Below are 22,855 nucleotides of genomic sequence, written 5' to 3' on the forward strand. Positions count from 1 at the left end.
GATTCAGTTATCCATCTATTTACATTCTTTTTCATGTTCTTTTCCGCACTCCCAAAGACATTCTATGAAGCCATCATCACCCTGATACCAAAACCAGACAAAGACACTACTGAAAAAGAAAATTACAGGCCAATATCTTTGATGCATATAGATGCAAGTATTGATTTTGAACTGTGTTAAAGGAGACTTAGAAATATGTTGGAAAGAATAGCTTGAGTAGAACAAGAGAAGTATCAGACAACTTAGTACTTCTTTAAAAAAAACTAATAGGGTTTTTTTTTTTTAAATGTGAATGGTACCCTTTTATTATTATTATTTATTTATTATTATTGATTTATTTATTTATGGCTGTGTTGGGTCTTCGTTTCCATGCGAGGGCTTTCTCCAATTGCGGAGAGCGGGGGTCACTCTACATCGCGGTGCGCGGGCCTCTCACTGTCGCGGCCTCTCTTGTTGCGGAGCACAGGCTCCAGACGCGCAGGCTCAGTAGTTGTGGCTCACGGGCCTAGTTGCTCCGCGGCATGTGGGATCTTCCCAGACCAGGGCTCGAACCCGTGTCCCCTGCATTGGCAGGCGGACTCTCAACCACTGCGCCACCAGGGAAGCCCAAAAAAAAACTAATACAGTTTTAAAAAATGGTCCAAAGTTTCCACTTTGCATTCATGCTTCTGCTGTCTCTTAAATTAGTGCAATTATTACCCATTAGTTTCTATAACTAAAGCTGTTTTGTACCATTTCTATCACTGGTTGAAAAAATTTTTACTTGCTGTAGGATTTAGACTTCTGAACTGGAATGCTGTTTTAAACTCGGTTGTAATTGTGTGCAGTACAGCCGGCTTCACCTTAAAATGATGAGTGTTTTGTGAAAGATAAACTGCAGAGCTAATCAATGGGAAAATTACTCAGCAGTGGAGGTAGGTTTTAATTAATGATATTGCTTGCTTGTTAGGAGAGGTCTTTGGAAAGGTAATCAAAGAAACATCACATATGGGCCATTTGTTCTCGTAAGACTATTTTTAAAAAGGTAATTTCTTGACTAGTTTTCGGTCCATCTCCAAATCCTCCTAAGGATTAAGGATGGAATTATGTGTCCCCTGGCAACTCTCTGATGGGTCTCCCCTCTCCCTGTGTGGAAATAAATGAAGACCACCCAAATGAGAACCAGCAAAGGCTGATATTCAGAGCTGGCAGTAGCGAGGGAGTCAGCCATCATTGCTTGGTTTTGACAGAGACTCAAAGGCAGGCAGAAGAGTGGGAGAGCTTGATAGTGGGAAAAATGGAAGGTTTCAGGGATGCGCTGATTGCAGACTGCTGGCCTGGGGAGGCTGCATGTGGGTGCATTCGTTTGCAAGAGTTGCCATAGCGAAGTACCACAGGGTGGGTGGTTATTTTCCCACATTCTGGTGGCCGGAAGTCCAAGATTAGGGTGTCGGCACAGCTGGTTCCTTCTTGGGCCTCTCTCCTTGCCTGGTAGACGGCCATCTCCTGGCTGTGTCCTCGTGTGGTCTCTTCTCTGTGAGATGGTATCGCTGGGGTCTCTCTGTATCATAATCTCCTCTCCTTATAAAGACAGCAGTCATGCTAAATTAACACCCACCCTAACGACCTCATTGTAACTGAATCTCCTCTCGAAAAGCCCTATCTCAAAATACAGTCACTTCCTGAGGTACAGGGTGTTAGGCTTTACAGTATCAATTTTAGGGGCATGTAATTTATCCCGTAGTCATGGGCTAACTAGAAATGGGGCATCCTCTGTGGTTGGTTAGGGGAGCATATGTGGCTTTCTAGGAATGCTGTACGTCGGAAGTGAGGGCAAACATTTGAGAAGTTGGCTGTTATTAAGCCCTGACTGTACACAGGCTGGGTTTGGCTTCCTGGTCGGGGTGCTGCAGATGTTGGGGCGGAGTTTTACTGTCATATATGGTCTGCTGTCATGGGTTTGTATATTCAGTCTGATGTGGAAAAAACAGAAGCACCTGTTGTGTCACGACGTCTGTGTCTGCCGGTCTGGAACTGAAGCTGGCTGGCTGAGCGCTGGCACTCGACAAACAGTGGCTGAAGGAGAGGACTCGGGTCGGAATGCTCCTCTGTAACAAGCATCCCTCTCACCCTCTACGACCGGCTTTTCTTATCTAGAAATCAGCACGCTCCATCCTCCTGACAACAGCCGTTCACTGAACAGTTACTAGGTGTGCGATCGGGGTAGGCACTTTGAAGTCACACTGAACAGCCCTGTGGATGCTTATTCTCATTTTACAGGCGAGGAGATGATTTCCGAGTTATTACCTTGCCAGGTTTCTTCCATCACTGGATGTGTGACCCAGGACAGTCCGCTCTCTTTGTCTGTGACCTTTCAGTTTCCTCTTTCCAAAGACGGAGGAAAAAAAAACACTGGCATCAGAAGCTTGTTATGAAATCAAGAAATGGGGGAAATGAAAAAAGCTCTTCCTTGTGGCAAAATGCCAACCACTCCGTGCAAAGGGAGAATGGAACGAGGAAATCATCGTCCTTGCAGGCGAGAATCACAATCAGAGGCTTAAACCAGCGAGTAGGAGTTTGAGGAGAAACAGAACGTTTACATACTCTCCACGTATCTCCACACAAATTACCTTTAATTATAAAGGAAGGAACAGTAAAGTCACTGTGGAGAAACCTGGCAGATGCCACCTTAACCATGTAATAAAAGTTAAGCTCATAGTATTGGAACAAATGAAGCCAGTACGTAATTTTGAAATGATGCTCTGAGAAGGACAGAACACTGGGGTATTTCTGGCCAAAAAGAAAACAGCATAATCTGAGGTTAATCTGAAGATGATTGTGAGGAAACAACAGACAAGCCCAAATGGAGGGCACTTAACACAAGAAATAGTCTGAACTCTGCAGAAATGTTAAGGTTAAGGAAATTCTGTTCCAGATTAAAGAGATCGAAGAGAAGAAATAACTAAGTAGAGCAGATGATTCTGGATCGGGTCCTGGCCTTTATTGTTTATCATTATTATTTGCTATAAAGCACATTCACAGGACAATTGGTAAAATGTGAATAAAGTCCAAGATTAGATCATAGTATAACAATATTATTTCCCTTATTATGTAAGAGAATGTCCCTGTTATTAGGAAAATAAAATAAAGCACAGTTCCCCCGCCCCTCCCCCGGCTCTCTGAAAGTAGAGCATTCCCAAGGAAGCTTTCGTAAGCCGAAGAAGTTACCTTAGGACAGGTCTTGCTAGCTGGTGCACAAAATAAAGAGAAAAAGCACAGATGCTCACAGAGGTGCTTCACAGCCCTGGGGGCTGGATGCTGAGTGTGGTTCCAGGAAGGAGCTTGGCGGGGCCACTCGTGCAAAACACCTGGACGCAACTTTCACTTTTTGCCTTTTTTTTTTGTAAAAGTGAGAAATCCTCCTAGGATTTCTTTCTGTTAATGAAAACAGGCACTAATGTAGGTTTTTTTCTAAAAGCGAAGTGGCTTAAAGCAAACTTATGGAAAGCGGGGGGTCCCTGTATTTAGGGGGAAAAGGGCAGGACAAAGCAACTTGCCCTCCAACAGTTCACGACAAAACAAACAGAAGTAAAGGATGATAGAGCAAACCTAGTCAAGTGCCAACCTTTGGGGAATCTGGGGGAAGGTATTGCTTATCCAATTTTCTGTGTCTGAAATTATTCCAAAATAAAGTTAAAAAAAAAAAACCCTTGTTATGAGTAGTAAATGAGTTAATATTTATAAAGGACTTAGAACATAGCCCTTAAAATATCAGTGTTAGGTATTATTACTGTCACACAATTCAGAAGTGGCAGGGCCACCTCTAGATGGCCTTTAATCCCCTCATACCTTCACTTCGTAATTCGGAGTTGTGGGGCAAAAGCCTTTACATAAACTGTGAAGTGCTGTACCCTTGTGAATGTCTGTGAGCTTGTGATGTGAGCTCAGGGTCTTGTAGGTGTTTGTAAAGCAGGCTTAGTCTGCATCGCTGACAAGGTCATTGAGGCAACACAAGGTTCAAACAGCTTCACGAAGGTGACAGGCTGGAGGAAAATCCAGATCTCCCAGATGTGAGTCCTGTCCCTTTAACTTTAGGTTGTGGGCTGCAAGGGAAAGTTTAGGAAAGGGGAATTTCTTTCACAGCCGGACTTGTTTTCCGCAGGCTCAGTCCTGCAAGTGTGGCTGTGACCCCTGACCCCACCGGAGGCCAGGTCAGCCTCCCAGTGGACCTCTAGGATGGGGAGATGAGGAATGGATTACAGCAACCCAGGGGCAGCCAATCACACCTCAGCGTCTTCTTGTCTGCATCGGATGCTGAAAAGGCATCTTACTTACATCTGATGCTAAAAAAGATCTTTTTCTCCCCATCTGAAAATACTGTAGGTGTTAGCTCCTGCACGTCCAGGATTCTGGCCGCTACATGCATCCAAAATCCTAAGCCTGTTTCTTCTTAATAGTGGTCATCTCCCCATTAACGTTTGTAAAGACTAAATGACAGTTTGAAAGAAGAAAACCTATGAGTTGGCTGGGAAAAAAATGTTTTTTCCCATGTTAGCATTGTTTAATGGGCTCCAAACAAGTATCTGAAATTCATTTTTGCACTGCCCACTAACAAATTTGTTTCACTGATTAAGTATGAAGAACACGTCTGTAGGTTATTTTCCTCCCTGAGGTATGAATTTCATTTACAGAATGGCAACTCAGGTAAATCAGAACCTGAAGACATTACGCTTAGGGAAAATGATCCAAAAAAAAAAATATATATATATATATAAATATATACACACACATATATATATATGTCAGCCTCAGTTTCCCCATCTGTAAAATAATCTGGAGGTTTATTGTGAGAGCTGAATGGCATAATAATAGGAGAGAAATATTTTCTATGAACAGTAGTTAAGTGAAAACAAATACCCCAGATTCAGCAATGGTACCGTTAGAAAATATTTCCTCACTTCCTACCCAAACCCAGATACTTCAGAGCTGGGAGACTCACGGAACTTCCTGATTTGACTGCTAAACAAAGAAAGGTTCAGAAAACAGAAGGAATGTTCCCTGTAAGCACAGCCCATCATCCGTCAACAGTGGATTAAAAAAAAAAAAGTGGTGGACCCTGAGTTTAAAAACAGAAAAGGAAATTCAGGTTATTAGGAGCAAATGGATAACATCAAGTGGGTTTCTGATGCTTAGGAATAAGTTTATTTGGGTTTTTTGGGTTTTGTTGTTGTTGTTATTTTAAGAAAGGAATATTAAAGTGCCAGAAGAGGCTGGGAATTCCTAGCAAATCCGTAGACTGATAAAAAAAATTAAATAATCTGCTCCTACTTTGGGTGCCTCTAAGCAATTAAAGGATGTCAAAACATTTTATTTGCCATACATTTTGACAGAAACAATCATCAGTTGATAGCTTTATATATATCAACTAGCTTTGTGATTTCCTTAGGAAGCCAGAGATTAAGTCCATTTAGCCCCACTTCACTGATTACCCCAACCATAAATAATAAATTCACTTAAAATTTTACAACAATGATTTGCATATTTGCCCGCAGGTGGTAATTCTGCTACAAGCATAAAGTTATTTGGCCACCCTTATTGAGCTTCTCATTAAATTTTCCTGAAGGTAATCAAGGCGTCAACTTCTGCAGCGTTTAAATACATATACACTAAAAGAAGAGCATATAAATTATTTTTCTATTACATGGTTAAGGGGTTTTAATAATGGCACTATTATTTATTAATTACTACAATTATTAAATATCACATTCCAGGCACTAGGGAGACATTTCAACACCTGACCTCTACTCTTACCATGAACCTTGAAGGTAGGTACTGTTATGTGCCTTACGCAAAACACAAAACCAAGGCCCATAGAGTTTGCGACCTGCGCGGCGTCCCTTGGGGGATACGGGGCGGATTCTTCAGCATTACCCCCGTGCCCACTAGCCCCAGGATTCTGTCACGTCACTTTTCTGTAGCCATATTGCCCCTATTTCACTGTTACGGAACACTCTTCCTTAAGCCTGTGTGCCAAGTTGTCCTTTCCATGCAGTTCCTCCGAATTCCAGGTGTCAGAAACTGTCACCAGAATTGGGGAAACACTGAGGAAGCGTTTTCGGCCCACACTTTTGATTGAGGGCAGCGCATTTTGCCCAGTCGGTTTGATCAATGGTTGAACCCCTGTGACGTTTTAAATTTCTGCAAGCTTCTAGAGGATAAGGAAAGAGATTCTGCTCACGTTCGCATGGCTACTGGCCGACCCAGAGTACCCAGCACAGAGCGGGCACTCAATAAATACTGAATGAACCGGGTGTCTAGTTCATTGCTTTTGTTCTAAGAATCCTCAGGGAGGTCAATGAACGTAAATACATGCGAATTTTAAAGTAGTATTTTTAATGAAGGATTTGTGTCTCCAAAATGTTAGCCCTCGCAGCGACCCGGGACGGAGGGGCCAGCGGTAACTTTTGTCCCTCTGAGATGGGTACTACCTGGTAGTGTCACTCAACTCCTCAACGCAGCCTGGCTCCACCCGGGGGGCCCGTCAACCCGCACCCCAACAGCCCCGTCGGTCCGCGGGAGGACCCCCGCGCAGCCAGCGGCCCACCGCCTCCCACGCACACGCTGGGAGCGCCTTGAAGTTCAAAGGCGCGTGTTCACCAGCAAACAAAGGGCGGCGCGGTCTCCGTCCCGGGACCAGCTGCGGTCCCCTCGGAGGGGAAGAGGGCCGCAGGGACAAACGGGCGTTCCGCACGCGGGCAGACGGACATCCGATCTGCGGCCCCATCCGCGGCTCCCGCTCCGGGTTCTCCGCGCGCCGGGCCGGCAGCCCGGGTGCCGCGGTCCCGAGAACTTGGCCGGCCCTCCCGGGGCCGGGCGCGGGCGGCGGGGAGGCCGGGCAGACAGGGCGCTAGGGAATTCCCGGGGACAGGTGGCCCACTCCCGCTCCAACCCCGACCCCGGGCGCCTCGGAGAAGCTCCCGGGAGCGAGCGCCGGGCGGCGGCGCGGAGCCCCGGCCGAGCGGGCGGAACAAAGGGAGGCAGCGGGCCGGGAAGATAGTGCGCTCGCCCCGCTGCGCCCCACCCGGCCGGCTCCCGGGCTCTGCCTCGCCGGCAGGTAGCCCGGCCTTCGGCGCCGCGGGAGGGTGTGCCGGAGAGGGGCGCACAAAGACTCACTTCCGCGGGGCCAGGCGCCCCGACACCCTCTCTGCCACTCACAGCCCGTCCTCATCCCTGCATCCCTGCCGCCGGCGGGGCCCGAGTGCCCGCGGGTGCCACGCGCCGTGCCGGGCGGAGCCTGTGCAGGTGACCCCCGGAGGACCGGGGCTGGCTGGAGGCAGCGGCGGGGACAGGCGTGCCTTCGGAGGCCGCCGCGCCGCCCGAGTCTGCGATCGCTCTGTGTCAGGAGCGGGGCTCGGCGTGCACCCCCTGCGCCGCCGCGGCAGGGCAGCGGGGCCGGGGGCGTGGGGAGTCGACGGGAACTTCCCGGGGCCGGTGGCCGCCCGCTAGGTGAGCGGGGCCGGGAGGGGAGGCCGGCGGCGGCCGCGGAGGCGGAAGGGCCTGGGGGCGGGGCGCGGCGCGGGCTCGGCGCGGGGGCCGGGAGCCCAGCGCCGCCGCCGGGAACAATGAGGCGCGCGGCGCGGGCTGAGCGCAGCTCCGCGCCGGCCGCCGCCGCTGCCGGGCGCCGAGCGATCCGGACCCGCGAAGGCGGCTCGCCGGGGCTCCGGGGCGGCATCGAGAGGCTGCGCGGCGGAGGCGGGCGGGAGCCACTGAGCCCCGCGCGTCTGGCGCCCGGGCCCCGCGTCTCCGCTCCAGTTGGCGCGATTGTGGGAGCGCGTGGCGCGCGCCCGAGCGGCCGCCGGAGAGGAAAATGTGACACGCTCGTCCCCGGCTCCAGCGCCTCGGGGTCGGGCGCCGGGAGGCGCGGCGTCCGGAGAAGGTGGGCGACCGGGGGCTCGGGGTCGGGCGGTGCCAGGCGTCTGCCGCGGGGTCGCCGCAGCCCGGGGGCAGCTCAAGCACCGGGTTAGACTCGGCGACCCGCACGCAGACCTGTGGGCGGGATGTTGAGGGCGGTTTGCGGGGGAGAAGCAGGAAATTCTTAGAGAGGTGAGCCCCACGGCGGGCTTGCGCTTCGGGGACCGGAGGACCCAGTGTGCCCCAGTGGCTCAGTAACAGGGATCTTTTCTTTGGGCTCTGGAAGGGAATAGGGGTCTGTAATTGTCTTTCTCGACCCCGCCCGCAGGCAAAACTGAGCTTCTTAAAGCTTAAAGTGCGTTCCACTGATTCCTAGTTTTCTGTAGCTGAGGCGTTTAGGAGCAGAAGGGATCTTTAGAATCCTGAATACCCGGGTATTCATTCTTGCGCACTTGGCGCGAGGAAAACTGCTTTTGAGTTGTTTTACTTTCCACCGTGTACCGAGGGGAGATTTGATGCACTGGGGGTACGGCATGTAACATCCATCTCGTTCGGATTTTGCGATGCAGGGGGACGGAGTGAAGTTAAACTCCTGGCTTGAGGGAAGCAAGTGATGTCTCCTTCCAAAGCGATCTGAATAGCTGTTCGAAGAAGCCGTGCTTTCCAGGAATTTAAATGAGACTTTTTGTGATCGCCTTCCAGGTCTCTCCTCCTAGTACCATATTTGTTTTGTCAGGCTGAACTTTCAAAGCTGTTTTATAATCCGAGAAGCACTTTGGGAGAAAAGTAATGCTTGGCTGGATTTTTTGTGAACGTATTTTTAGTGGTCATGCTGAAAATTTGAGGAGAGACGAACCATATTTGGTCGAAATCTTTGCTTTCTGTGCGGTTGGCGTTCTAACGGTGAAGGGGCCAGCCGATCCTCAGCGCGGCGGGCCGTCTGCTTGGTGAGGACATTGCTGGCGGACTCGGAAGGCATTTTAAGTACTTTCTGAACGTTTTAGAAAGCCTCATGCGGGTTGCTCGATACTTACATTTTTTGACATTTTGGTCAACATACTTTGCCACATTGAAATAAAATTCATGAAGCAGGAGTTTCAAAAATTGAAACTCTGTTGTTGCAAACTCGGGGCTAACATTTTCTTTTCAAAGGAGAAGTGATGGCCTTGAACTTATTTTTACCCTGTTATTTTTCTGAAACTGGCAACCAGAATTTTTACCACACTTGAAGGCTCGCATTTCCCACTAATGCCTCAGGGAAACAGTTGACAGTAGGGGAAGGATATTGTGATCAAAATGAGGAGTTCTAAAATAATGGGTGAACTGCCTTGAATTTTACAGCTAGGTTAAAAAAAAAAGTCACTGAAACATGTTGGAATTCTTGATACAATTTTTGTTGTGAGTGATAGAAACGAGCATTTTACCTTTTTCTTGGTGCAGTTGAAGCTTCTGGAGCTTTGAGCTGAATCTCTGTAGAGGTTGTGGTGTGAGCCTCGGCTCTTGGTGGGGTTCTGAGCCCCGCAATTTAGACAGGAAGGGGAGATGGTGGAAGAGAGTTCAGAGCGGAGACCAGCATTTGGTGAGTGTATTATGTACGTGATCTGGGAAGTAAAGATAAAGAAATGAGGACATTTAGACTGGAGGATTCAAGGCTGAGATAATTTAATGTTTGAAAAAATGTGAATGGATTTATTATGCAGAGAAGGGCAATCAACTGTGCTCCGTCTCTGATGAGGATAATTAAGAGGGATAGGCTTTCCTCAAGGCGTGAAGACTTAAGTTGGGTCTAGGGAAGGATTTGTGGGTAGCCAGCGAGACTGGTTAAATAGGGAAGTGGTTGCTGAGAAATTCCTGTAGATGTTTGTTTCTGGAGCTCTTTTTCTGAGATTCTCCTCTTCCTGAGATGACCTAAGTGTGTGAGTATCTGATCTAATGCTTATACTAACTGGGATTTTATACTCTGGGTCTACAGTTTATCCAAGCATTTCTCAAGTACTCCAGCCCGCCCTACAGTGACAAACTCATTTCTAGGCTTCTGTACCTACCATTTAGCTAAGCAAATGATGGGTTCCTTTCCAGAAACTTGGAGATGTTTGCTCTTTGAGAAACTTCGAATCAATTTTTGGATTTGGTGTCTCATTCTTGATAATTTTGAATAGAAATATCTTATGCATTGATAATTGGGACAGTCTTTGTTTTAATATTCACGTCTCTTTAAGTGTACAGTGTTTTTTCCCCCTCCTGGACCTTCTGTTATGTGATCTTAAATTTTAATTGATTAATTAAGTGAACTACTTGCTTAAATGTCTTAGTGAAAGATAGTGCCTTCAAGGCAGGTGTATGTTAAGCTTTGAGATTTTAAGCATTGAAAGCGTCTCCTTAAAAAAGAACTATGGGATGAAATTGACAACTGACAGTAAGAGAAATAATTATAGAATCAGATACTAATTTTGGAATCAGGACAGTGCAGGTGTAATTTACACAACAGTTTTCAACGTTCTTAACAGATTGGTGTCAAGTCCAAACCCTGAATGTGCTGTAGAAGGTGACCAGCTACTGTTAGTCTATAAACATCAGACTCTCGATTTAATACATCTGCCATTTTTCTACCTTTCAGAGATTAATTTGTAAACATTATGAAATACACAGTGCAGCAACATGGATTTATTATGACTCTTGCCAAATCCGATCCTGATCTGAAATTCCAAGCCCCCCCTCCGAATTGATGGGGTAGAGTCGCAATTCAGAATGCTTGGAGCCCACCTGGCCTGCGGGTGAAGTGGTAGTTGTAGTATAAAGGGGTGAGGTGTGGCCTGGCCAGTCCTAAGCTAGCGGTTTGGTCCAGTACTCGCATCCGTCCTAGACCTGCCACTTGGTAAAAGCTGGGCCCCAGCAGTGGTCTGGCTACTGTCTTCACTCGGCCGCGTGCAGGTTGCGGGCTGTCCCCCAGCGCCAAGTCCCTCCTGCTTTGGGGAGGAATTGCTCTGTGGATGGGAATGACATCAGACCACTGCCCACTCTCAGGGACTTGTCTGCACAGACCTGTCTGTGCCCCTCCTGGTTTCTGCTGCCCCCTGTGGTCTTCTCGAGGAAAGAATTCCCAGTTCCAGGCAGATGTTGTTCCTGACAAGGGTGTGAGGATTGGGGTTGTGGATTTGCACTGGACTTTCTCAGAGCGAAGCAGCAAGGAGACCTCCTGGACGCGAGTCCTGCGGTGACCGGCGCGTGGTTTCCAGGGCTGCAAGATAAAGACTCAGGTTAACCCCTCTGCAATGTGTCCTCCGGTGCTGGGATCGCGTGGAATTGAACACTGTGTATTCTGGTGTACTGAAAAGCAGATTCCCCTGCACAGAAGAGAACGAGCATTTAGTTTTCATGCTGGACATCCCTGCCAACACCACGTAGCCCCAGGGAGAGCTGTGCTTCCAAGAATAATAACAGCCACTGCTTCGAGGTCTGCACGGGGCACCAAGGGGTACCTTGGCCACAACCTGGGGGGGGGGGCGGTTATCATCCCCATTTTACAGATGAGGAGACTGAGCTCAGAAGGAGGAAGTGGCTGCCTCCAGAGTGAGAACGTGGCAAAGCTGGGATTTGAGCTTGGGTTCCTGTGTCTCCAAAGGCCGTGCAGTGAGATGAGGTCCCGCCACGCAGAGGCAGGGGACGGACTTCTCTCGCTGTCCTGGAGCCAGAAGAAGACTGACCGGGAGCTCCCAGCCTCAGCCGGGCGTGCTGGCTCCGGAAGGTTTTCCAGGCTGCAGATGGGGGACGGGGAGCCCATGTCTTCCAGAACCTGGAGGCCGAGGGAGGCTTGAGCTGCAGTTCAAAGGTGGCTCCTGCCATTTGGAATCGCCAGGCTGGCAGTGTTAGGATGAAACTCAGGCTCACAAGGTGATACAGCAGTGAAATTTCCAAGGAAAAATTTCAGCTAAGTTTCAAGAGAATTACCCCTGTGCTTTGAGTTACTGGGAAAGTGAAGAGCACAAGCTTAGAAAGTAGTCTCCTGGGACATTTAGAAATGGATTGGCTAAAGCATTAGAGAAAACACTGTAAAGAAAAATCCTGCAGCGTCTTGATCAGAAGCCTCTGTTTTCAGAAGTTTATAATTCACACATCTAGTCCTACGCTAGGCTGCTTCTAGGATTTGAGCCTGAGAGGAAAATGCTTTAATAAATTTAGAACAATTGGTTTTGCATGTTCAAATTATACAAATTTTTCAAGTAGAGGTTCTTGCATTGTTGGTAATTGTGGCTTCTAAAATGACTTGGCTTTAAATTAAATTTGGGAAAGAGTAAATCTCGTAGATAATCCAATAGCTTTCCTGATTCAGAAATAAATGTGGGGCTTCCCTGGTGGCGCAGTGGTTAAGAATCCACCTGCCAATGCAGGGGACACGGGTTCGAGCCCTGGTCTGGGAAGGTCCCACATGCCGCGGAGCAACTAAGCCCGTGCACCACAACTACTGAGCCTGCGCTCTAGAGCCCGCGAGCCACAACTACTGAGCCCGCGCGCCTAGAGCCCGTGCTCCGCAACAAGAGAAGCCACCGCAATGAGAAGCCCGTGCACCACAACAAAGAGTAGCCCCCGCTCACCACAACTAGAGAAAGCCCATGTGCAGCAACAAAGACCCAATGCAGCCAAAAATAAATAAGTAAATAAATGTATGAAAAGAAAAAAAAAGAAATAAATGTGAAAAGCAGCTTCCTGGAAAGTGTACTGATGACTTTTTTGAAATATATTATGTGTTAAAAACCTATATTTGTACCTCTGGCCACAAATAGGTAGAAAAAAGTACAATTAATACAGGATTTGTTTTCTAACTGATACAGTTAATACAATGACAATGTCAGACTCAAGGTGCATGATTAAACGAATGAATTTGTTTTTACTATTAGAAGAGAGATCTTACTATGTAAATTATATTTTACAGTCGGGAAAACTATATCCCCTGAGAAATCTCAATACAAAAAAAAAGGACTGCCTTTTAAAAGAACCCCACGAGCGCACACACACACATTTGCACACAGTCACACTTCAGTGCAGGAATACATCCCTGCATCGATATGTTTTTACATCAGTGATGAGGGGAGAGAACTTGAATTGGGACACGTAAGTATTCATGGCTGGGATTCACAGCTGTTGAGAAACAAACTGAGGAAGGACTCGAACACTGGCCTTCTCACTGAGAGAATGTTCTTTTTCCTATGTCACTAATCTCTGGAGAATTCCAAATTACCAGTGGGGTAGAAAGATCTCAAAAATGGTTAGTGTTTAAACTGTACTCTTAGTTTATTATAAGTAGAATATGTGTGGGAACACACTTATTTCTGTGTGTGTGCAGTGTGAGTGTTCTTATAACGTCAGAGTCTTCAGGTACCCAGGGTGGCCTGCAGGATGTGTTTGATCCTGGGGACTGACCGCCAGAGGCATCTCTAGCAGGGCATCGGGGGTGCTGGGCCGGGCCAGGTGACTGGAGTCCTGGTATCAATTAGCTCCTGGCTACCGTGAAAGAGGTTGGGCCGTTTTAGGTGTTTCAGGTCAACTTGAAGTTGGCCAAAGTGGAGGTAAGTCCTTCTCTCTCCTGGGGAACAGCTAACTCTTTCAAGTTGCCCTGAATCGTAAAGTCCTCTAATCACTTCAGACTTTAGGTAAAAGAATGAAGACCATAAGCAAAAGTGTTTTGTTCCTTTTTTAAAAAAAAATACTATACCCGCTAATTCCCAAGGTATTAATACTTTTTGAGCAAATGACGAATAATGGGAAGCTGACGGTGCATCATGGCTTACTTGGTGTTAATATACACGTGTATGTACATGTATGTAATGTGTATGGAAGTATATAATCTCCATTTTCCAAAGGGCAGTTTTCCCCCTTCGAGTCAATAGTGTGGTTACAAAGTGTATTCCTCTGTGCTGTGTTCAAATTTAGTAGCTGGGAGAGCTGAGCTAATTAAGTAATTTGCCTGACTCGATGCTTGGTACTTTATAATGACTGAATTCAGAGAGGGCCATTAAAGAAATTAACTCATTAACTCTTTGAGGGGGGAGAGTGAGTGTCAGAATCGTGTTGACAGTAGGAGGATCATGGCTGTAAGGTGTGCTGGCTTCTGTAAGTTACACCCAAGCATGTCCCTGCTGGCCTCACTCTATATACTTTCCACCGCAAAATTCAAACATACTGTATTAAATATAGTCATATCCTAGTAATACCCCACATACTGCTATCTGATACAAACAAAGGAAGAGCAGAATTAATTTCTGGTTTGAGTTTTTTTTCAATATTTTCATGACTGGTAAGCACAGGGTTAGATGTAAAACCAGAAGTGGATTTAAAAAAAAAAAACTTTAAATTGTATTAATTAATGTGCCGCTTAAGGAATAGTCAGAGGAATCCGAGACCAGGGGGCCTTTGTGTTTCTGGATGGTTCGTGGAACCCAGTTTCACGTGGAACTCCGTGGGTGTGATCAGATGCGTGGAATGCATGTTTTCCTGGCAAAATGAAACTTGCTTTACCCCAAATCTCCTCCATGTGGGTCCCTGCTTCTCAGCTGCCCAAATTAGATCTATACTGAACTTATCACACCGTATTGAAAATGAGAGGTGAGTTTATAACATGGAAAAAATGAAGGGACCCTGCATGGTGGCCAACACGTTTGGGAATTACTGTGCCCATGTAATGCAGGGTGACAGTGCCACATGCTTGGGGTGACGGCTCCAGCCAGCAGCCAGGTCCCTGCACCCCTGGACCCCAGCAGCTTGGCCGGAGGGCCATTCCTTAGAGCCATTCCTTGCCCAACTGAAAGGCGTGCATGGATTGATTAATTTGCTTTCCAGAGCATATATTTCCTATAAGCCCACATACTCTTTTCTCTCAAGTGAGAATTCAAGTTCTCTATGTGCGGAAAGGTAGACATAGGGCAGGATTATAGGAGGAAGGTCAGATGTGTGTGTTGGTGTGCTTTATATTGTATTTTTACACCGTGGGTAAAAGCGGGATTGATGGTTACAATTAGGTATGCAGACATTCCCCTTGTTACCCTGTGTACTTGCCAAGGACATTTTTCCTTAGAGATAAAGTCCAGTGCCTGGGGATGTCCAGTCACCTGTGTACCTCAAAATTAAATGTCCTTCCCTTGGTGCCGGCGGTTTGCAGGGTGGACAAAACACAGCGACTGTCACGGCCCCGTTGCTTGTGTGGGGAGAACGGGGGAAAGGATGGTAAAGTTCACCCCAAGACGCTCAAAGCCTCATGCGTTTGTTGAACTCTAGATGCCGGGGGGAGTGACACGGAACACAACAGGTCTGGAGCATGTCTGTCTTTTCTCAACTTTTTTTTTAATTCACAAAACTACGTTGACCTTCCTGTGATGTTGTTCTTGCCAGCTTCATGTATGCCCATGTATCAGATTTTATCAACCTCAGGTACAAAAGATAGAGGGGAAACAATGTCCCCAGCCACCTCCTGGGATCTCAGAAGGATGGGGAGAAGCAAGCTTAGGGTCCCCTTGCCAATCAGAGAGGCCAGACGAGATTCGCCGAAACATCCTGATTTGGGACACTAGCCCTCGTGCCTCTTTCCTTACCGGTCCTCAAAGCAGGAGTGGGTGCCGTCCAGTGGGATTTGGGAAAAGAAAAGAGGTGCATAAAGACCTGACATCCCCACCTCACCTCACCTCCCGCTGCCACTAGTTTTTTCCTCCCAAGAGTTCAGAACTCTGACTTTCTTCCTCATTCCTGGGCTTCCTGCATCCATGTATATAGTTGGGAGGAAGCTGTGTCATTTCTCCAAGGTTCAGTTTTACTCCTGCTTCCTTCAGCTGTGTCTCTCTAACCAGAGGATTGCTACATAGAAAAGTTAATTATTAAATCCTTTGCCAATGCCAGCTGCGCACACACAGATCAGAAGGGTAAAGTTTGTGACTTTCCATCAACGGAATCTACGTGTGTAACTGGCTAGATCAAGAAGCAAGCATCACCGGCATCTCAGAAGCCTCCTTGTACCCCTTTCCGGTCTCTGTCCCCAAAAGATAACCACTCCCCTGATTTCTAACAGAATAGATTAGTTGTGTGTCACCTGCTTACATTCAAGTTCAAACAAAATAACTTTTTAACCATTTAGTGTATGTTTCTAGAGTCAAGGCAGAGTTAACCTGGAATGAAATACTTGTTATGCTATTAAAGTAGAAAGTTTGACATATGTTCATCATTGAAATGTCTGTGCTGCATGATGTGCATTTTGTTGTTAATAACATAGGAGCTTGGTTTTGCCATTTGTTGGGTGCTATAGGTCTTTCTTTCAACTCATGTCAACCACAGGATCAAACATGAATTTTAAAATGCGCTAAAAGCTAGTGAGTGCATTGTGCTCAACGCTTGAAGACATATTTTACCATATTTCAGTTTAATAAAGGTGATTCTATAACATTTATATGGAAAAAAACACTTTAAAATGAAGTTTTCCTTACTAACTATTTAATTTCATTTGGCAACTTGTAGCCTCTGAATTGTGAATTGGTATACTTTAATATTGCAAGTGGACACCGGTAGATGGGTAGTTCTATGAAACATTTTATATAATATCATTAGACACTCTTAGGAGATGTTCTTAAGGAACCGGCTTGTAGAAAATTTCAGCAGGATGGATAAACAACAAGGTCCTACCGTACAGCACAGGGAACTATATCCAATCTCCTGGGATAAACCATAATAGAAAAGAAAATTAAAAAAGAATGTATAAATGTGTAAAATAGAGTCACGTTGCTGTACAGCAGAGATTAACACAATGTTGTAAATCCACTATACTTCAGAAAGAAAAAAAGAAGGAGGGAGGAAGGAAAGAAAGAAAAAAGAGGGAAGGAAGGAAGGGAGAAAAAGAAGGAAAGAAAGAAAAAGGAAGGAAGAAAGAAAGAGAAAGAAAAGAAAGAAAAAGGAAGGAAGAAAGAAAGGGAAAAGAAGAGAGAAGAAGGGAGGGAGGGAGGAAAGGAGGAAGGAAAGAAAAAGGAAGGGAGAAATGAAGGAAAGGAAAGGAAGGAAGGAAGAAAGGGAAGGAAGAGGAAGGAAGGAAAGAAGGAAGGAAATTTCCACAAGACATGGAAGATTAAAGTTCTATAGATTCTTCAGGTTTTTTTGTCCTCACAGAGTTAGTCTACACTGCAACTTGGAAACAATAAATAAAAATCTAAAAACTAGAAAAATCTGAAACCTCAGTACAGGCTCTCAGTGGCCTGGGCTGTACTTGGAGTACCCGGACCAACTTTGAGAGAGGTTTCCACTGCACCAGACACTCAAGTTCAAAGGGATGTAAAGAAAAGGTAGAATGATATCTTCAAATGTGTAGAAAAGAAGAGAATAAGTAACTGAAATGTGATTTTAAACGTAAAAAGGGTAACAGGCAGATGGCTTCATGAAGAGCTGATGTACTCAGACTGTATTGTATAAGTTCGGGATTTTCCTAAAGCCAAAGAGATCGGCTTAAACCCAAAGCCAGATGCCGATAGAGCCAGGTGGTGTGGGGCAGCCGCGCCCAGAGGGTGTGCAGGGACCTGCCCCCGACAATGCTGGCTTTTCTACAGGGCGCCCTTGGGCATGTGCTGCGTCAGTGGCTTCAAAATGCATGACTCCGCTTCGTGTGCCCGCCAGAATCTCCCTCCTGATGGAGACGGTGGCCTTTACCGTATCTGGAGGGCAAAGGGTGTCTCAGGCTTCAGCCTCTGGTGTTTATCATATTCTTTACAGAAAAGTGGAGAAGCCTGCAGGAGCATTTTGGAAGGAGCATTTTGTCTTAGGATTTGTTTCACAGGTGTCTCATCCCTTCTTGCTCGCCTCCTGCACCCCCGTCCATCGTCCTTAACTGGACAAACCCAAAGCTCTACCTTCCCCTCTCCTTAGCTGCCCCAGGCGCCCATACTGCTTCCAGGACACAGTTTGGGATGTTTAGAGCATCGTGTGCTTCTGGATTGGCCCCCGGCTTATGGTCTCCGCCCTCCCACTTTTAGGCTCCGACCACATTAGGCTGGATGTAAGGACAACCCCGGTTCTTCTCCCTCCATCACCAAGGCTTCCGTTACACACGTGCGCGCGCGCACACACACACACACACAGTGAATGAGTGGGGCCCTTCCGTCTACACCTCTCTCACTCCTCCTTACTGTGAGGTCCTTGCAGGCAGCCCTGAAGCTGCATCCAGAGCACTTAACACACCCCACAGACTGAGCTCACATGCTTGATCCATGTCAACTGACTGCAGCTGAAATCCTATCAGATTGAAAGGACCACCATCCGCTCCCTAAACATGATTTCTGAAAATAGAGAAAGGGCAGGATCTTATGTCTTTTTTTCAAGTTGAATCCCCATGTACATACCTCCCTCGGTTCTAGCGATCCAGTGGTAAACAGGACCTTGTCAGGACGAGGGACCGTGCATCAGGTGGACCATTCTGTACATACATTATCTTTCGAGGTGCAGTTCATCCCTTCGGAGAAGCACATTTACGAGCTATGTTAGGAAGTCAGAGTCAAACCATTCAACCGTATTAATTTTATGCTTCTGTGAATCTCAGAGAGAAAACCTGAAATTCACCTTTCTTTTCATAATTATCGCAAACGTAGTTGAGTATCTTTGTTCTTTTTTTTTTTTTAACAAAGCATTCAGAAGTGAGGGACATGTGTAACTGGTCAGTAATTAGTAAATAAACTGGGTAGGATCTGCCCAGGGAGAGTTTATAAAAGCACTTGTCTCCGATTCATAAATGTATCAAATTCTAACAATTAGAGCCACATATGTTATCAGCACCTGGTGTGATAACAAGTCGGCTCTCCAGTGATGGGCTCGGTGGTGTTTCTGTTGGGGCCGTGTTTTTTCCTGCCTGCCCACAAGTCACCTGTGAAGAGATATTAAAATTTGGAAAATGTCCTTCTAAGGGAAAGTATAAAATATCAACTCTCTATGAAAAATTCTAAATTCAGTGCCTTGACCCTGAGTTCAGACCCACCAGGTGCACGTGGGGAAGGTAACACACACTCTTGGTGGGAAGCCGAGGGTGGTGCTGTGTTGTGCCTCCCCTCCCCTGCGTCAGACGTGGCCGTGAGTGTCAGACGTGGCCGTGACCTTAACCTGCCGGCGCTTCCACCCAGGCTGAGGGCACCTTGCAGTGACAGAGGGACAGCGTGCATTTGGGTCACTAGAGTTTAGATGGCGCTTCCTGTATTTTCAAAGGATCATCCTGGACTCATCCTCTGTGTGCTAAGCGCTGGGCGTTTCTCTCCCAAAAGGTCAAGTGAGAGCTCGGGGCAGGCCTGCGTGAGTCAGTTAATTAAAGGGACCCTTTCCCTTACTCTGAGCCCATCCTAGAATTAAAATTAAAAACGTTACCAGTGGTGGGCTTCCCTGGTGGCGCAGTGGTTGAGAATCCGCTTGCCAATGCAGGGGTTTGATCTCCGGTCCGGGAAGATCCCACATGCCGCGGAGCAACTAAGCTCATGCGCCACAACTACTGAGCCTGCGCTCTAGAGCCCGCGAGCCACAGCTACTGAGCTTGCGCGCCTAGAGCCCGTGCTCCGCAACAAGAGAGGCCACTGCAATGAGAAGCCCACGCACCACAACAAAGTAGCCCCCGCTCGCCGCAACTAGAGAAAGCCCAAGCGCAGCAACGAAGACCCAATGCAGCCAAAATAAATAAATAAAATAAATTTATTAAAAAAAAAAAAAAGTTACCAGTGGTTGAAGTTAGGGACTTCAAGTGATTCTCAGTGGTAAGTAGAACACTGCAGTAATTTCATGAAAGCACATGGAGTGTCAAATACATGGGGCATTTGAATGAACTGTTCTCTTGTTCCACTTACGTATGCTTCAGATACAGGATATCACTTGCAAATGAAGAGAGAGGAACCGAAGTGTGGCTTTCCTCTCACCCAAGGAAATAATTTTTCAATCACTTTCATCATCTAGTTAAGTGGATTTTAATGATTTCATGTGTGTTGGCTATTAGCCGCCATGCCACTGGCTGTGACACCCGGCATTCCACCTGGTGACACCCTCCCCCCACTGCCCGGGGTCTCCACAAAGTCTCACAGACCAAGGTGTGTCCTGGAGACACACACCCGGCAGAGGAGGCTTTTTGGGTTGGGTCCCAGAGCATCAGGTGTTACTGATATTTATGGTAATATATTACAATGTGAAAAATCTGTGAAAAGTATTCCATTTTTAAGGACCTTAGCTCTCTGCACACCCTCAAGCCCTTTTAATTTTCCTTGTGAGTCACGCTGTGCCAGCTTAATAACGTGTGCATTATCGGTGGGTTTCTCTGCACTTTTTAATTATGTTGTCGTTCTGCGCAAGGTTTTTGATAGCTGGACGCGGTTAGAACATTCTGTTACAGGTTTCTGGAATTCTGGTGCCAGCCAGGAAGGCCTAACCCTGTGATAAAACCCACCCAGCTTATCTTGTGCTCTTCTGGGGACTCAGAACCGTCGGATAGTGAAATTGGTTTCTGGTGGATCCCAAGCTTTTAGGAGAGGGTGCGAACTCAGCCTAGACCTCTGTACCGGGCTAGCTGTTTTGCTTGTTTATTTGTTTGGTTTTCTTTTTTCCAACTGATTTAGACTCCTTGAGAACGTTTACTCTCAGGCAGGGAGCCTCAAAGTCAAGACGATTTTGTGGCCTCCGAGAAACTGATGATGAATAACTCAGATCTAACAAACGGTCCTGCCTTTCCCTTGCTTACATGTCAGGAATATCTGAAGTAGGTGGAAATTTCAACATTTCAAGCCCTCTTAGTGAATTACTATGAAGCATTCAGTTTGCTCACCAAAATAATCGTGCCCGTTCTGTTTTTGGAAAGGAAGGCCTTGTTCTGAGTCCGGGGGCGGAGGTGATACGCACACTGGCCTCAGGTCTCGGCCGGGTGAAAGGTGGAGCATCTCACTGTGGGGCCGTCGGGAGGATTCTTCGTCACGCGGCGGCTGAGTGACACCCCCAGGTGCCTGTGCCGGTGGCTCTCCCTACCCCTCCCCGCTGGCCGTTTTGCAGACGGGCCCCCTGACAGGCACCCCAAGCCCGTCGACCACACCAGGCAAAGGGGGACCTGGCTCCAAGCGAGGCGGCCCCAGCGCAGTCCTGACAAACAGGTGAATAAGGGTGATCTGTCTCCCAGGCGCAGAGGCCCGGCACCCGCTGTGTCTAGCCCTCCTGCGTGTCGGGAAGGGGAAAGGCACAGGTGTCGGGGAGCGGGGTACCCCGGAGCTGGGGGGGCTTCAGCTTCAGCCTCAGATCCCTGCACTGCTGAGAGCAAAGCCTTGGCTCTCAGTTGAGTTAATGAGAAGCACTAAAAAGCAAACAGATCCTTTCTTCCCTCCCCAGGGTTCTTCTACCTTCTGGAAGGGTCTGACTGACAGCTCTGAAGTTGCCCAGGGAGGGGAGACGGCGGCAGGGGCGTCGGCCCTGTGTAAACGCAGCCTCTCCCTCCCTGACCTAGAAAACAGGCGGAGGGGTCCCTCTGCCCCCATCTCAGCAGGCTCCCGGGACCAGAACGGTTATCACAGAGTTCAAAGGGCAAGTGTCGTTTGGGGGCTTCTGGAGGAAAAGAGGAGACGGAATGTGTTTTCTGTTTGCCGGAGGAAATGAACAGAGTTGCCTGGGTTTGGTATTTCCCGGAGTGTCTGAGTGGAAGGGGCAAAGCTCTGTGCGCAGGGAGCTCCGGACACGCGGCCGCCTTCCCCTGCTCCCCCGCCGCCCCCGCGGGACGGTGACCTTCCAGACCCAGATCCAGATCCAGATCCTGACCCAGACCCTGATCCAGATCCAGAACCCTAGGGCGTCAGTTGGGACCTCCCTCCCCAGGACTGTCTCAGCGCTGTTCACATCTCCTGTGGGCCGTCCTATGCTTGTGGCATCCTGGCCACCTCCCCAGACCCTCTCCAACGCCCCCCCACCGACCATTCCTAGATGTGGGAGCTTATCTAATTTACCTTTGTGTCGCCAGGGGCTGGAAGATTCCTCCTGTAGATATTTGTTGAATCAAAGACACTCCTTTCATGGCAGACACGGGCTTGTTGCCATCGGGCATGGAGCTCCACCCACCGACTCTTTTTTTTTTCTTTTTTAAATGATTTTTTAAAATATTTATTTATTTGTTTGTTTATTTTCTTTATTTTTGGGTCTGCATCGGGTCTTAGTTGCTTGCAGAACGCGGGATCTTCGTTGGGGCATGCGGGATCTTTCATTGTGGTGCGCAGGCTTCTCTCTAGTTGTGGCACGCGAGTTTTCTCTCTCTAGTTGTGGCCCACGGGCTCTGTAGTTTGTGGCATGCGGGCTCCCTCACTGAGGCGCGAGAGCTCAGTAGTTGTGGCGCGCGGGCTTAGTTGCCCCACGGCATGTGGGATCTTAGTCCCCCAGCCGGGGATGGGACCCGCGTCCCCTGCATTGGAAGGTGGATTCTTTACCACTGGACCACCGGGCAAGTCCCCACCCACCGACTCTTTATCCCGTGGCTGAGGTGTCTCGGAAAGGGATGCATGGCTCTCCTTCAAGAATTCTGCGTTTCATAGGGTTTTTTTTTTTTTTTTGCCGCACCCACTCCCTGATTCACGCTCTTCAGCCATAACGAACACATGTGGGAACAGGTACATTCTGAGGTTAGAAATTTCCTTCTTAAGAAGAGAAGCAAGTTGGCTTCTTGTGATTGTCTCTGAAGCCCCCAGACTCTACCCTGAGGGTGGGTGGGCGAGGCTTTTCGTCCTGGGTTCTGTCCTTGCCTCTCTCTCTGTCTTTCTCCGACACGTCACGTCATCGCATCCGCATCAACACAAGCTCTGTGGAGACGCGGCCGGGGGATTCCAGGGGCTGATCTCTGCCTTGGGACTTGTACACAGATGCTTGCTTTCTTACGGCAGGTGCTCACAATTTATGACCTGCGAGAAGTTTCTTTGCAGTGTAACGGAGGTCAGAATTGGACATTTAATCTGAAATC

The 22,855-nt window shown here is 47.8% G+C and overlaps 1 protein-coding gene across 2 annotated transcripts in view; it reads left to right on the plus strand.

Moving 5' to 3' along the window:
• Window positions 1-7,416: 7,416 nt before the first annotated feature.
• The window catches only part of ST6GAL2 (ST6 beta-galactoside alpha-2,6-sialyltransferase 2), a 62,830-nt gene continuing 47,391 nt past the window's right edge, over window positions 7,417-22,855 (plus strand). The window contains exon 1 of one of the 2 annotated variants that reach the window (XM_059942425.1): window positions 7,417-7,485. The gene's annotated coding sequence lies outside the window, so the exon portion shown is untranslated. Of the gene's footprint in view, window positions 7,486-7,832; window positions 7,916-22,855 lie in introns of those variants that run through there. The other variant, XM_059942424.1, reaches the window with a different exon arrangement.

Source organism: Balaenoptera ricei, chromosome 13 (assembly GCF_028023285.1).
Source record: "Balaenoptera ricei isolate mBalRic1 chromosome 13, mBalRic1.hap2, whole genome shotgun sequence".
Taxonomy (NCBI): domain Eukaryota; kingdom Metazoa; phylum Chordata; class Mammalia; order Artiodactyla; family Balaenopteridae; genus Balaenoptera; species Balaenoptera ricei.